Below are 12,762 nucleotides of genomic sequence, written 5' to 3'. Positions count from 1 at the left end.
ATCAGCTGGGATATATTCATTTGAAATGCCAATTTCTGGACCTTTCTTTCAAGGATTTTCATTTGTCAAGTCAGCCGTGGACATCTGGTGTTTGATTTTTCTATAAGCCCTCAATATAATTTTTATTCAGGTTCAGAATGTTTTTTCTTTATGCTGATGCTTTAATCATTTACACATTTTTAGTACACATTTTCTTCCATGAGACAAGGTGGTCATACAGAGATAGCTTTGAGTGACGCAGCTGTTATGAAGAGCTACTTCAAATATTGCCTTTGGATTTGTAAAATGCACATATTACTTGTCAAAAGACACTTTGAAAGTAGTGTTGCTGATTGGGTTTCTGTGGACATTTGATCTGTTCTTGTTTCCATGCCATGTCAAAATGAAAAACGAAAAGAGATAACATTATAGTCTGAGTCAGGAAATTTGAAACTAGTTTTTAGTTTACTTTTTGGGTCAAATTTTAAATGCTTTTATGTTACATTTGAAAACTGTACTTTAGGCATCAAATGAAAAGCCAACATTTATAATGATGTAGTTGAAGATGTATCACAAGGAAGGATTCTTTGTAGAAACTTAAAAATGATGATGTGTATATTAATGTGGATTCTAGTTTTCAAGGAGCATTATGAAACTGTGGGAAATTAGTATAGGGACATTTCCCTGACTTACATGTTGCTGATCAAGCAGCTTCTGTGGCCTAAACTGTACTTGGGAAAGCAGAGTGTAAAAAGGCCTCCGTGCAATCACAATAGAAGTCAAAAATTCATACCTTTACTTGGAGTCTTTTTCTGTTAACTTGCATGAATTTCTGATAGCAGGGTTCCCAGCTCACAGCCAAGTAAAGCAGTGTGTTAGAATGAGTCAGAAGTTGATAGCTACAGTCAGGCACAATGAGAACTATAGGAAACTGAGGCCACAAAATAAAATGTAATAATTTCAAAGCGAGGTCGTTTTCAGAGTAGAGGAAACTCATTTTACATCTCACTATTTTTAGCCATGCTACATACTACAGAGGTATGTTTCATATATATTTCTTCACAATAAGTCTCAGTTTTTGAAAAGCCTAACTTATTTTAAATATATTCATTTTAAAAGATTAAGGAAATATTAAACAATTTCGGAAAATAATTATTTCAAAGTGGTTAAAGTAAAATAAGCTTTGATGCTTTTAATGGATAAACTTCCATTATTTATAAAATTAATTTTTGTGGATTACTGCATTTGCAGAAGATACTAGATAATAAGTGTTTATTTCTTGATGTACAAATTGGTGATTCTATTAAGATATTGTCTTTAAAATTTAAAAACTAAATTAAAAGTTTGGGTGTGATATCTTATGTGGCAAATGATATCAGCTTTTCAAAGTTATGTTAATATCAGCAAATGCTAACAAGGTGGGAAGGAGCGGCAGAACCACAGGGTCATCTGATCTACCCCCAAGGCCTTACTCCAAAATGCATCTCAAATGTGTTCACTTGTTTTTCCTCCACTGCCACCACCTTGTCCATGTTACCATCACCGTCATCTCTCCCAGCTGTATTTCTGTGATAGACTTCTGTCTCCCTTTTCTCTTGGCTGTCTCTAATTACTTCTTCATGCAGCCAACGCATCAAGTTACTTCCTTTTTTAGCCTGCTGTCATGGCTTTCCATTCTCTTTCAAATAAAACCCCAAGTCCTTACCATGTTCAAGGCCTCGCATGACTGGATTCCTGCTCACTTCTCTAATCCCATTCCATGACACTCCCCTTGGCTCACTCCTCTTTAGTTCCCTTGGCATTCTGTTAATACTTGGGCCTTTGCATACATAATTTCCTCCACCTCTTTCTCTCTATTCTTGGCAGAGCTAGCTGTTTATTCTTCAGGTCCCAGTTTAAAAACTGTCTCCTAGGAGAGGCCTTTCTTGACTTACCTACCTAATGTTGGTCTATGTCTCCCCAGAATTATTCTTTATTATGGTACAGCACTCAATTCCTTGCGGCCAATATCTTAATGTGTTTTACCTATTTATTTATTCCTTTTCTGTTTTCTTCACAAGCTCTATGAAGGGAAAGACCAGTCTGCTTTATTGAACACTGATAATGATGGGTGCCTGGCACATAGTAGGTACCTAATAAATATTTTTTTGAATTAATAGAGTCATGGGGCTGGGTGCGGTGGCTCATGCCCTAAATCCCAGCACTTTGGAAGGCCAAAGCGGGTGGATCACGAGAGGTCAGGAGATCGAGACCATCCTGGCCAACCTGATGAAACCCTGTCTTTAAAAGAAAAAAGAAAAAAATAAAATTATGAATAGTGTTCTATAAATAGATCAAGGGTAAGTACATGGGATATACATTGGAAAGTGTATGTGCTAATACAACTTGTCTATATGTTTAACAAGAATTTGGGTGATTCATAGATGCTCTATTCATATGCGCTTTTAGATGAGAAGTTTGTAGAGTTCATAACTAATTTCCACTATGATATTGTAAATGGCAGTGATTCTATCCTCCAAAGTTGACTTTGTCAGAGTCCGAGTAAGGCGATGAAGATACTTGGCTTGATTCAATCAAGTGCTATTTAGGAGAGTAAAGGGCATGAGAATAGGATATGGAGTGAGAATTATTAATTATGGTATCTCATTTACTCTCAAGGGTAATGAAGAAGTTATACCTGTTAATGTACTTGGTGGAATTTGAGGAGTTTTGTACTACATTGCATTCAACCATGTTCAGCAAACATGATTTTAATTACATTTCTTCATGATGGGCCTAGGCATGGTGGGGTGATACATAATAAAAATATACTATCACTTAAATGCATGAAGAATTTTCAGACCATTTAAAAGGACCTTGTTTAAATTTTTTGGGTGTGCTGAATGAATTGAAAAGTGGATGTAATTATATATGCTGTTAATTTAAATAGGTAAAGGTGAAAAAACATACTTGAAAAAGTCTTTTTACCCTGTATTTATATAGAAACATGTGATGACAAGACAGTTTTATTATAAAAGGAATGCATAGTAGGTCTTATGTAAAATAAAACAAGAAAGAAACCTTTAGGTGGCGGCCAAGAGCTGTGATTATGAATTCCTTAGTTTGTTTTTATGAAAGTTTATGATCTTGTTTGAAAGTGGTCATGTAAAACAGGCTATTTAAACCACAATAATTCAGTGTAAAGCAAACACAAGAACAAAATTAGGCATGTGAAGGAAATAGATGTGAATGTTAATGTCATCAAATAATCAATCAAATCTCAATTTTAATTTGATTTGACAGTTGGTGTCTTGATTATAAATAGTAGTTAGAGACCCAGTTCTAAGAAGATAAGGGTATTGATATTGAGTTACAGGATTAATAACTGTCAGCACTTAAGTAATTGTTTTAATTTTCATATGTCATCTTTAAACAAAATGGTAGCTTTTAAGAACTCAAAGAGTGTAATAAAGATGTCAAAACTGTCCAGATGCTTATTGTGCAATTGAAAGCTCCATTCAAAGTTGATACAGGCCCTAGAAGAAAGGTCAGCTATCTGACTCATTTTTGCAACATCTGGCAGAAGCTATGGCTTGTTGGAGTACCGACGTGTTCTTTTCCTTATTTATTGCTCTTGAAAAGAATGTTTTTGATTATATCTGCCACTCTGCCACGTGCCCCTTTCATTTCTTAAAAAAAAAAAAAAAGATTAAAATGTTTTTTAAAGGGCATTATGATTTTGTGATGACATGCACTAGTTTCAACTCTGTTTATTTTTTTCATCAGTATGCATTAATCTACTAAAAAATTAGGCATCACTATTACATATTGTTTTATAGTAATATTTATGTAAAAATTTCATTAATTCTGTTAGCATTTAGATTAATGATACTCTTTTTGATAAGGGTTTGTGACACCACAGACTAAATTTGGTAGTTGCTTCTAATTAGTGAGGGCTTTTTTGATGAAGTGTTTCTAGTTCAATTCTTATAACCTTGAGTAGTACACATTTAGCATTGGCTGTATACATACCCAGCGTCACAGAGGAGAGAAAACAGAGTAAATGCCAAACTCTGTACACAGAGTTGACAAGCTCTCTAGATGCAGCAAGAGAAGAGAAACAAAATACTATATTACACACCACATGTCAGTGTTGAGTAATAAAAGAGATGAGAAAGTGTGGGTTGATAGTAATAAAGAAAGCCTCCATAGGGAATATGAATAAACTAGTGAAGTTTCTCAATACATTAATGGGAAGTAAAGATTTTAATTCTTAAGAAACTCTAGTTCCGTTATTTAATGTAAATATTCCAAAATTATACTTTCACAACATAGATGCGAGTAGCATGGAACAGTTTCTTTTCTAAATATTTTTCACAACATTAATCAGTGAAGATGGTGACACCCTCTCTCTCAAAAAAAAAACAACTATTTAGAATATTGCTGAATTACATGGCAAGGTGCTCACAGAATTATCCAGAAATTATTTCCACCCTCTAGTAATTTACAATACAAAATTGTCTAGGAAGAAGGTTAGGCTAAAAACTTAGAAGTTTGCATCTATGGAATTATGTGACAGAAATGTAATATTTTTCTGTTGCCATGAATATTTTGAAAACAATATTCCCAAGGCCCAGAGATCAGGAGAGCCATCTCTAATCCTGACTCTTATAATATATATGATGATAAAATTGTGGTAGGGAGTCATTTCTCTGGAGGCATTTTCCTTCTCTGTGAAACCAAAGAAGAGAACCGGAAGATCTCCAAGTGTCCCCTCAAACCTAAAATGTTACATTTTATGCGTTGACAGAGTAAAGTAAGACTTTGTTTAACATTGTCAAAGCATAAATTGTTTTCCATCTGATAAGTAAACTCATGGCATAGTTTTAGTGAAAATTGCAGAATGATTCCCACTATCTATGAAGCCCCACACATAAGTCGAGAATGGTTCCCAACCAATGCTCAACCTACATGATTGTGTGTGTTGGCTCTACAATCATAGCAATAAAAATAAAGAAGATATAGATAGTTTCTGTCAAATAAAATTTTGTGTAATTGCAGTTAGTTTTTGAGTCAACTACACTGTCCCCAGAAAATCTGGTCTTTAATCAAGGTAAAAACTGTTAAATGCAAAAACAGTAAACTAAGAAAAACACAAAGAACCGATTTTCTTGTAGGCACAATTTACCAAGGCTGTTAGTGCTGTGAAACCAGTATATATTACAGTGTGTCAATATTTTTTTAATAAACTTACAAGACTGAAAATTTGTCAAAAATTCTAAAATAATGGATGTGTCTTTTTAGCACTTAATAAATGTAATCTGAATTAAAATGTAACTCCACATATGCCAAAAGCATAAAGAATCTGCCACTATGCAAAAAGACTTAGTGTATATGTATATAGCCATGAAGAATTAATATACTAGAATTTATATCTCTTTAGTTCAAAGCAATTCATTTAAATCTGAGTGGACTGTTTACCTTCACATGCAATCTACTATGCACGCTTTTGAAAATTAGATGAGTGTCAATAAAAGAAAGATGAACATCCAATTCCCAAAACTTAAAAAAAATCAATTCAAAGCATATGCCTATTTGATGATAAGAAATTGAAGAAAACCTCCATATTGTGTAAACTTTCACTATTCTGTTTTTCATATGAAATAAGCTGTATAAAATGATGGAAATGCCTTCTGTCTCCCATACCACACAAAACTAAGAGAAAAAACCTTTGTGTTCCATCTTCCTGCTACAATTGCTTCAGAAACCACAATTAATCTTGGGATACACCATAGTTCTGCCACTTGCTGGCAGACCATACAATGTGAGAAAGTTATGAGTGACAGCAATTCAGCAGGATGGCCTTGCTGATTTGAGTCTCACTCTTCACTACTTGATGTGGGTGAATGGATGATGCCTGAGGTAGACAGGTGTAGGAGATGGCAGATCTCACTGATTTTACTTCCCGTGAACCTATAAATGGGACAGATATTTATTTTTGTTTTTTTTAAAAGGCAGCCTGCTATTTAGAATGCGGTTTTCTAAGGCAACTTTTTCTTTTCCCCTTTACTATATTAAAGAAATACTTGAAATTGCTTTAATTATAATCCTTTGCATGAAGTCAGTGGGACAGGGATTTAAACAACTAGGGAAAAATAATACATAGGAGTGAGGAAAGAATGTCATCCAGGAACAATACATTTTTTTAAAAAGTTGGAACAAAATGCCAAACTTCTAACAGAGGGGTGGCAAAGAGAAGTAGAAAAGGTGGTCAGAATGAAAATAAACTAAAGTAAGTAAGAGGAGTGAAAGTCAGGACAATACAAAAATGGTTGCAGATTGAAGTGGGAAAGAGTGTAATGCACAAAAGCGAAGCTCGAGAAAAAATAATGAATGTAGAATAGGAAAGCGGCACAGAATGGAAAAAAGGAGGTCAGAAAAGCACAAAGGAGGCTGAAGAACAGCAAACAAAGAAGTAGTATCAAATGGAAAGGGAGCAAGTGTCTGGATTGTAAAGTGGGGGAGAAAACCACAGCACTGGGGAGGGAGGCGGCAGCAGAGAGAAGAGCCAGAGCAGCGGGAGGAGCCCAGTCATTTTGCTTTGTCTTCTGCAAGTGGAGTTTATGCCACTTGACTGGAGCTTGCAAATGGATGTGAATTATTTTACTGGCGTTCAAAGTCCCGCTGTAAGGTTGTCAGGAATTTGGCATGGTAGTGTCAGCCTTAACACAAGCCATCAACTTTCCTTCACGTTAAACCAAAGCAGCTGAATTTACATCCTTTTGCAGCTTGCAAGCTTTTTTCAAATGACATAAACTGGCAATAGCTAGACTTGAAAAAATTATGGGCATTAAAAAAAGAAAAATAATCTGTTTTCATTAAAGACAATCTTCTGCTCATTTACTTACATTCTTATTGCCTTAGTTTATCTTTTTTTTTTAAATCAAGTTTACTTAAATTTAGATGGTTTTATGAAAATTCCAAAAATTCTTAAAGTATGGAAATGCAGATTGCAACTACAAGGACCAAATTGCTAAAATAAACTATCAAATCGCTGTTTAAAAGGGCCCTTTGACTAAGTAGTCACTTATAAAATTGATTTTGAGAAGAAAAAAAGATCTGCTTAAAGCTGCAACTAATGACACCACGAATGATTTGCTACTTAGCAGGTCAAAGTGAATCAGTAGTTTCTCAGCTTTGAACTGGAACTAGAAACTAGATATATGTTCTTCTATTCTCTCCTCCTCCTCCTTAATAGCCTCTGAGTGAACTATCTACTGAGCAAAGTTTTATATCTTCAAGTTCAACTCTGGTTAGGTGTTCGCTTGTTTCTCCATGGGAACAAACACATTACCATGGGAACTGTGTAGCACAGAATATAGACAATACTGAAAGCTTTTAGGAAGAACCACGCTTATAGCACGTTGACTATGTAATGCAAGTACTAGCTGGGCGTTCCAATACCTAGGCTATTATGGCATCTCAAAAAGAATAACATGATCCTATGCCTTATCAAATGTTGGAAAAATAAAACAAAAGGAAACTATACTGTTTTCTCATTAGAGAAAATGCAAAGTTTTGTTTTCATTAAAAATGTTAAAAACCACAAAAGATATTAATTGTGGTAATTATTTCCATTGACTAAAAAAGTACATTTAGGCTTCCTCATATGATGAGCACTTTTTGCATGCTGACATGATCTTACATACCATATCAGCTTTGAGATGTGCTGGGTCTTAAGTCAGGGAAAAAGAAGTAAGCAAGAACAAAGGGTTAAGGACTAAGTGTCTATAAGTCGAGTGAGTCACCAGCATTCCAAATCATTATATCCCAGGGTAGTGGAAGTGCATTTCTGGGTCAGGAATTATTTATCAAGGGTTGGAATCTGGTGGGGAGGATTTGACAATAGGAATTGCAGGCACTGCTAGGGCTTTAGTGCTAGGCATGAGAAGAAAAGAGCCCATTTAGTTGGAAGCACAGCTCCAGCCAGTGTCTAGGGAACAGACTGTGAAGTTCAAGGCCAAATACTAGTCATGAGGCAGGGCCGCTGTCCAACAGGTGGTCGTTTAGCTTAGGGTGTGGAGTGTGGATGCCTACAAGAACAAGCATCCAACAGGGAAGTTTAGGTAACAGCATTGTTGGATAGGGAAGTGGCTGCAGCTTGCTGACACCCCACAGGCGCTCTGCATCCTGGGCTCTGGAATGCACGGTTTACTCCAGACTCTAGTTAATGATTGTGGCTAGAGCTTTTAATATATTGCCTGGTTGCATTAACATCATTAACCTTGACTCGGAGCATAGGTGAGGCTGGCAGCAACTGAAAATAAAAAGGAGACCTGATTTGCTGAAGTTTAACCCACAATAAGACCCCTACATTTAACGTTGGTACACTTGTAGATAGTGTACTGACTACACTACCTACTTTCTGTACATAAGAAGAAGCATTTGCAATTCATTGGCAAAGGAAGAATGCTCATGCAGGCCACACATTTGGTTCCATATTCTCAATAGTATGCCATCATAGCAATTACTGCATATTACCTTGAGGTGAGAAAATGTCTGATGTGACATCAGTCTCTTTGATAAAAGCAGTGAAATAAATTTCAATAAAAGAGCTAACACTTTTTAAAAAATGTTCTTAGGTGCCATCTCCTTACCTTGTATTTTTTAGAGTCCTGTGGTGGCTGTTTGGCAGAGGCTCAAAGCTATTGTAGGGAAACAATTTGAACTGAACTGTGTGGCTCATGATGTCTGAGATCAGCAGACTGGCAACTCTTCAGCTTTCAGAAATAATGTGGTCATGCTGTGTGTGTCTCATTGCACTTCTGGGTTACAGTTCATTTAGTTTTATGGAATAAAATAGGTTTCCATGTAAAATCGCATTTTCACCTGTAAATTAGAAGCAAATAAAACAAAATTAATTTTGATGTAAAAATCTGGTCTTCCCTGTAACCCGCACGTAAATTCCCCATGTTATAATTAGAGAAATGCGCTTACTAATATAAGACAAAAGACACACAAAAAATTGGCAATTGCCACTTTAAAAGGAAGTAGAAATTCAAAAGAGGAAGGTGTGAGGTTTAAGAAAATATTGGAATTAAAAATCATACAGGCAAACTAAGAAAGAAGGAAAATAAGCTGATATTTTTATTTTATTTCTACAGTATAGAATTTAATACAATGTGTATTGTCCCTCTTATGATTTGGAAGTTGAAACAAAACTAAAGCAATGTGTTAGATTCCCTCCTTATGACCCTGTTCAGAGCAGTCAGGTAACTTAGTTCCCTCTTTCTGAGCACATTTAAATGTAAGTTATTTAAACATAAAGATTGCTCTTAAGAGTTATTTAAGCACAAAGATTGCTCTTAACCAAATACCACCTCAGTGGTAGATGGGTACCTATCTGACAAAATACATTGTTTATTATTTCACTTTATTAACTTGTGAGTAAAGAGAATGTTTGCCAGTTCTAATATGGGAGGCACAGTACTGGGGCTGACCTCAGCACTCGGGGTACAATGCAGAACACAGCATGGTAGGTGAGAGCGATAGTTAAATGAATAATGACAATATAGTGCATTAGGAGTAGGTATGAAATGCTGTGAAAGATAAATAAAGCTGGACACTAAATAAAATGGCGAGAATTAATATATATGATTACAATAGGGAAAAGAGTGCAATGTGAACTAAGTTCAACTTTGACCTGTACAGAGGTGACTGGATAGAATGAAGGAGGAGGGAGAAGGGTGAGTGGGACTCTACAGAGTTTTTCAGGAAAGTGAAAAATCACAAAAATCAGGAAAAGAGGTTAGTCTATGTGAAACCCATCTAGCTTTGTTCGCTGGTGTTTATCGAAGTTCGGCCCCTCTCCTCCCACAGAAACTGGAAAGTGGGGGCCTGGTCTTCAGGTGTTGGCTGGAACAATGGGAAATTCTTTTGGAAGCCTTGAGTGTTATGAGGCTGGCATTTAAAGCAGGGATGGGAGTAGGCTCATTCTAAGGAAACAACGCTGAGCTGTTAGAAACTGTCTTATTGTTTACTCAACCTAGAAAGGCTAAGCTTGAGGCCTAGTCAACAAGAGAACTCAGAGTAGCCTGACTAGCCCTTAGTCAAGGTGATAACCTTTGCTCATACTAAGGAGAAAGGTGTCTGTGTGAGGCATCTGGAAACTTCACATCAGAAACCTCTTCAGAGGCCTAATAGGTTTCTCAATAGACACAGAGAAATGCGTGGGGCCAAATGATACGTCCTATAGCAGGAATAGAATTGTAAATATGGCTTGTAGAGTGGCAAGAAATAAGATCAAAGGGAGTAAGATTGTATCAGGTGAAGATGGCCGAATAGGAACAGCTCTGGATTGCAGTTCCTAGGGAAAATGCAGAGGGCGAGTGATCATTGCATTTCCAAACAAATTTTTACTGCCCACAGACTAGGAGATTCCTGGGCGGAAAAGCGCCATGAGTCTCCAGCATGGCTGTTTCAGCTGGCACAGCAGGTCTCCACACAAAACTCACACAAATCCGGGTGCCCTTTCAACTGGCGACTGGAATGTCTGGGAGACAGAGTCACCTGTTCAACTGAAAAAATGTGGGCTGAAACAGGGAGCCAGGTGATCTGGTGCTGCTGGTCCCACCCCCACAAAGACCAGCAATCTGAAACACTCTGCATTGAGTTTCACAGCAAGCACAGCTGGTCCCAGGATGGTCCAGCTCTGTGGGGGGAAGGGTGTCCACCATTACTGAGGCAGTCTACCACTACTGAGGCAGTCCGCCATTACCAAGGCAGTTTGCCATTATGGAGGCAGTCTGCCATTACTAAGGCAATCCGCCATTATAGAGACTGTCCGCCATTACTGAGGCAGACCGCCATTACCAAGGCAGTTCTAACTATACCTCTATAAACAAAACTGGAAGGAAGTTCACACAAAAGCTGGGCAGAGCCCACGGCAGCTCAGCAATGCCTTTGCTGGCAAACTGTGACTAGGCTACCTCCTTGCTGGGCAGGGCATCTCTGAAAAAAGGCAGCAGAATGACAGGAAATTCTAAATAAAGCCCCACCTTTCCAGGACAGAGCACCCGGGAAAAAAAGGTGGTTATGAGTTCCGCTGCAGCTGACTTAAACACACCTGCCCAGCGGCTCTGAACAGAACAACGGAGCTTACATCTCAGCACTTGAGCTCCTATAAGGGACAGACTGTCTCCTTAAACAGCTCCTCGACCCCTGTATAACCAGAGACCCTTCATAAAGGAGCGCTCAGGCTGACATCTGCTGGGTATCCATCTGGGACAAAGTTAGCAGAAGAAGAAACTGGCAACAACCCTTACTGTTCTGCAGCCACTGCACGTGATCCCCAGGCAAGCAGGGCCTGGAGTGGACCTCAGCAGCCCTACAGCAGAGGGGCCTGAATGTTAGAAGGAAAACTAAGAAACAGAAAGAAATAACTTCATCAGCAATAAAAAGGGTGTCTACTCAGAGACCCCATCTGAAAGTCACCAACCACAAAGACCACAGGTAGATAAATCCACCAGCACAAAAATGATGAAAATACCCACAACCAGAATGCCTGTCCTCCTCCAAGGGACCACAACTCCTCACCAGCAAGGGAACAAGGCTGGATGGGGAATGAGTCTCATGAATTGACAGAAACAGGCTTCAGAAGGTAGGTAGTAACAAACTTCTCTGAGCTAAAAGATCACGTGCCAACCCAATGCAAAGAAACTAAGAACATTGAAAAAAGGTTTGATGAAATGCTAATGAGAATAAACAGCTTAGACAGGAATACAAATGAATTGATGGAGCTGAAAAACACAACACGAGAACTTCGTGAAGCGTACACAAGTTTCAATAGCTGAATCAACCAAGCAGAAGAAAGGATATCAGAGATCGAAGATAAACTCAGTGAAATAAAATGAGAAGGCAAGATTAGAGAAAAAAGAGTAAAAAGAAATGAACAAAGCCTCCAAGAAATATGGGATTATGTGAAAAGACCTAATCTACGTTTGATAGATGTACCTGAATGTGACGGAGACAATGAATACAAGCTGGAAAACATTCTTCAGGATATTATCCAGGAGAACTCCCCCAACCTAGCAAGGCAGGCCAACATTCAAGTCCAGGAAATACAGCGAACAACACAAAGATAGTCCTCAAGAAGAGCAACCCAAAGACACATAGTTGTCAGATTTACCAGGGTTGAAATGAAGGAAAAAATGCTAAGCAACCAGAGAGAAAGGTCAGGTTACCCACAATAGGAATCCCATCAGACTCACAGTGGATCTCTCAGCAGAAACCCTACAAGCCAGAAGAGAGTGGGGGCCAATATTCAACATCCTTAAAGAAAAGAACTTTCAACTTAGAATGTCATATTGAGCCAAACTAAGCTTCATAAGCAAAGGAGAGATAAAATTCTTTACGAGCAAGCAATTACTTGGAGATTTCATCACCACCAGGCCTGCTTTATAAGAGCTCCTGAAAGAAGCACTAAACATAGAAAGGAACAACCAGTACCAGCCACTCCGAAAATGTACCAAATGGTAAAGAGCATTGACACAATGAAGAAACTACATCAACTAACAGGCAAAACAACCAGCTAGCATCAAAATGGCGGGATCACATTCACACATAATGATATTAACCTTAAATGTAAATGGGCTAAATGCCCCAATCAATAGACACAGACCGACAAATTGGATAAAAAGTCAAAACCCATCAGTGTGCTGGATCCAGGAAACCCATCTCACATGCAAGGTACACACAGGCTCAAAATAAAGGGATGGAGGAAGATCTACCAAGCAAATGGAGAGA

At 37.8% G+C, this 12,762-nt stretch overlaps 1 long non-coding RNA gene across 1 annotated transcript in view; it reads right to left on the bottom strand.

The window, feature by feature from the left end:
• Positions 1–2,971: 2,971 nt before the first annotated feature.
• Positions 2,972–12,762, bottom strand: part of LOC108303124 — a 25,893-nt gene continuing 16,102 nt past the window's right edge. Inside the window, exons 4-5 of the long non-coding RNA XR_001824695.1 lie at positions 8,616–8,847; positions 2,972–3,647 (exon numbers count right to left, since the gene is read on the bottom strand). This is a non-coding gene — a long non-coding RNA (uncharacterized LOC108303124). The remainder of the gene's footprint in view (positions 3,648–8,615; positions 8,848–12,762) is intronic.

Source organism: Cebus imitator, unplaced genomic scaffold, assembly GCF_001604975.1.
Source record: "Cebus imitator isolate Cc_AM_T3 unplaced genomic scaffold, Cebus_imitator-1.0 Scaffold45, whole genome shotgun sequence".
Classification (NCBI taxonomy): Eukaryota; Metazoa; Chordata; class Mammalia; order Primates; family Cebidae; genus Cebus; species Cebus imitator.
This window is presented reverse-complemented; position numbering and strand designations above follow the sequence as displayed.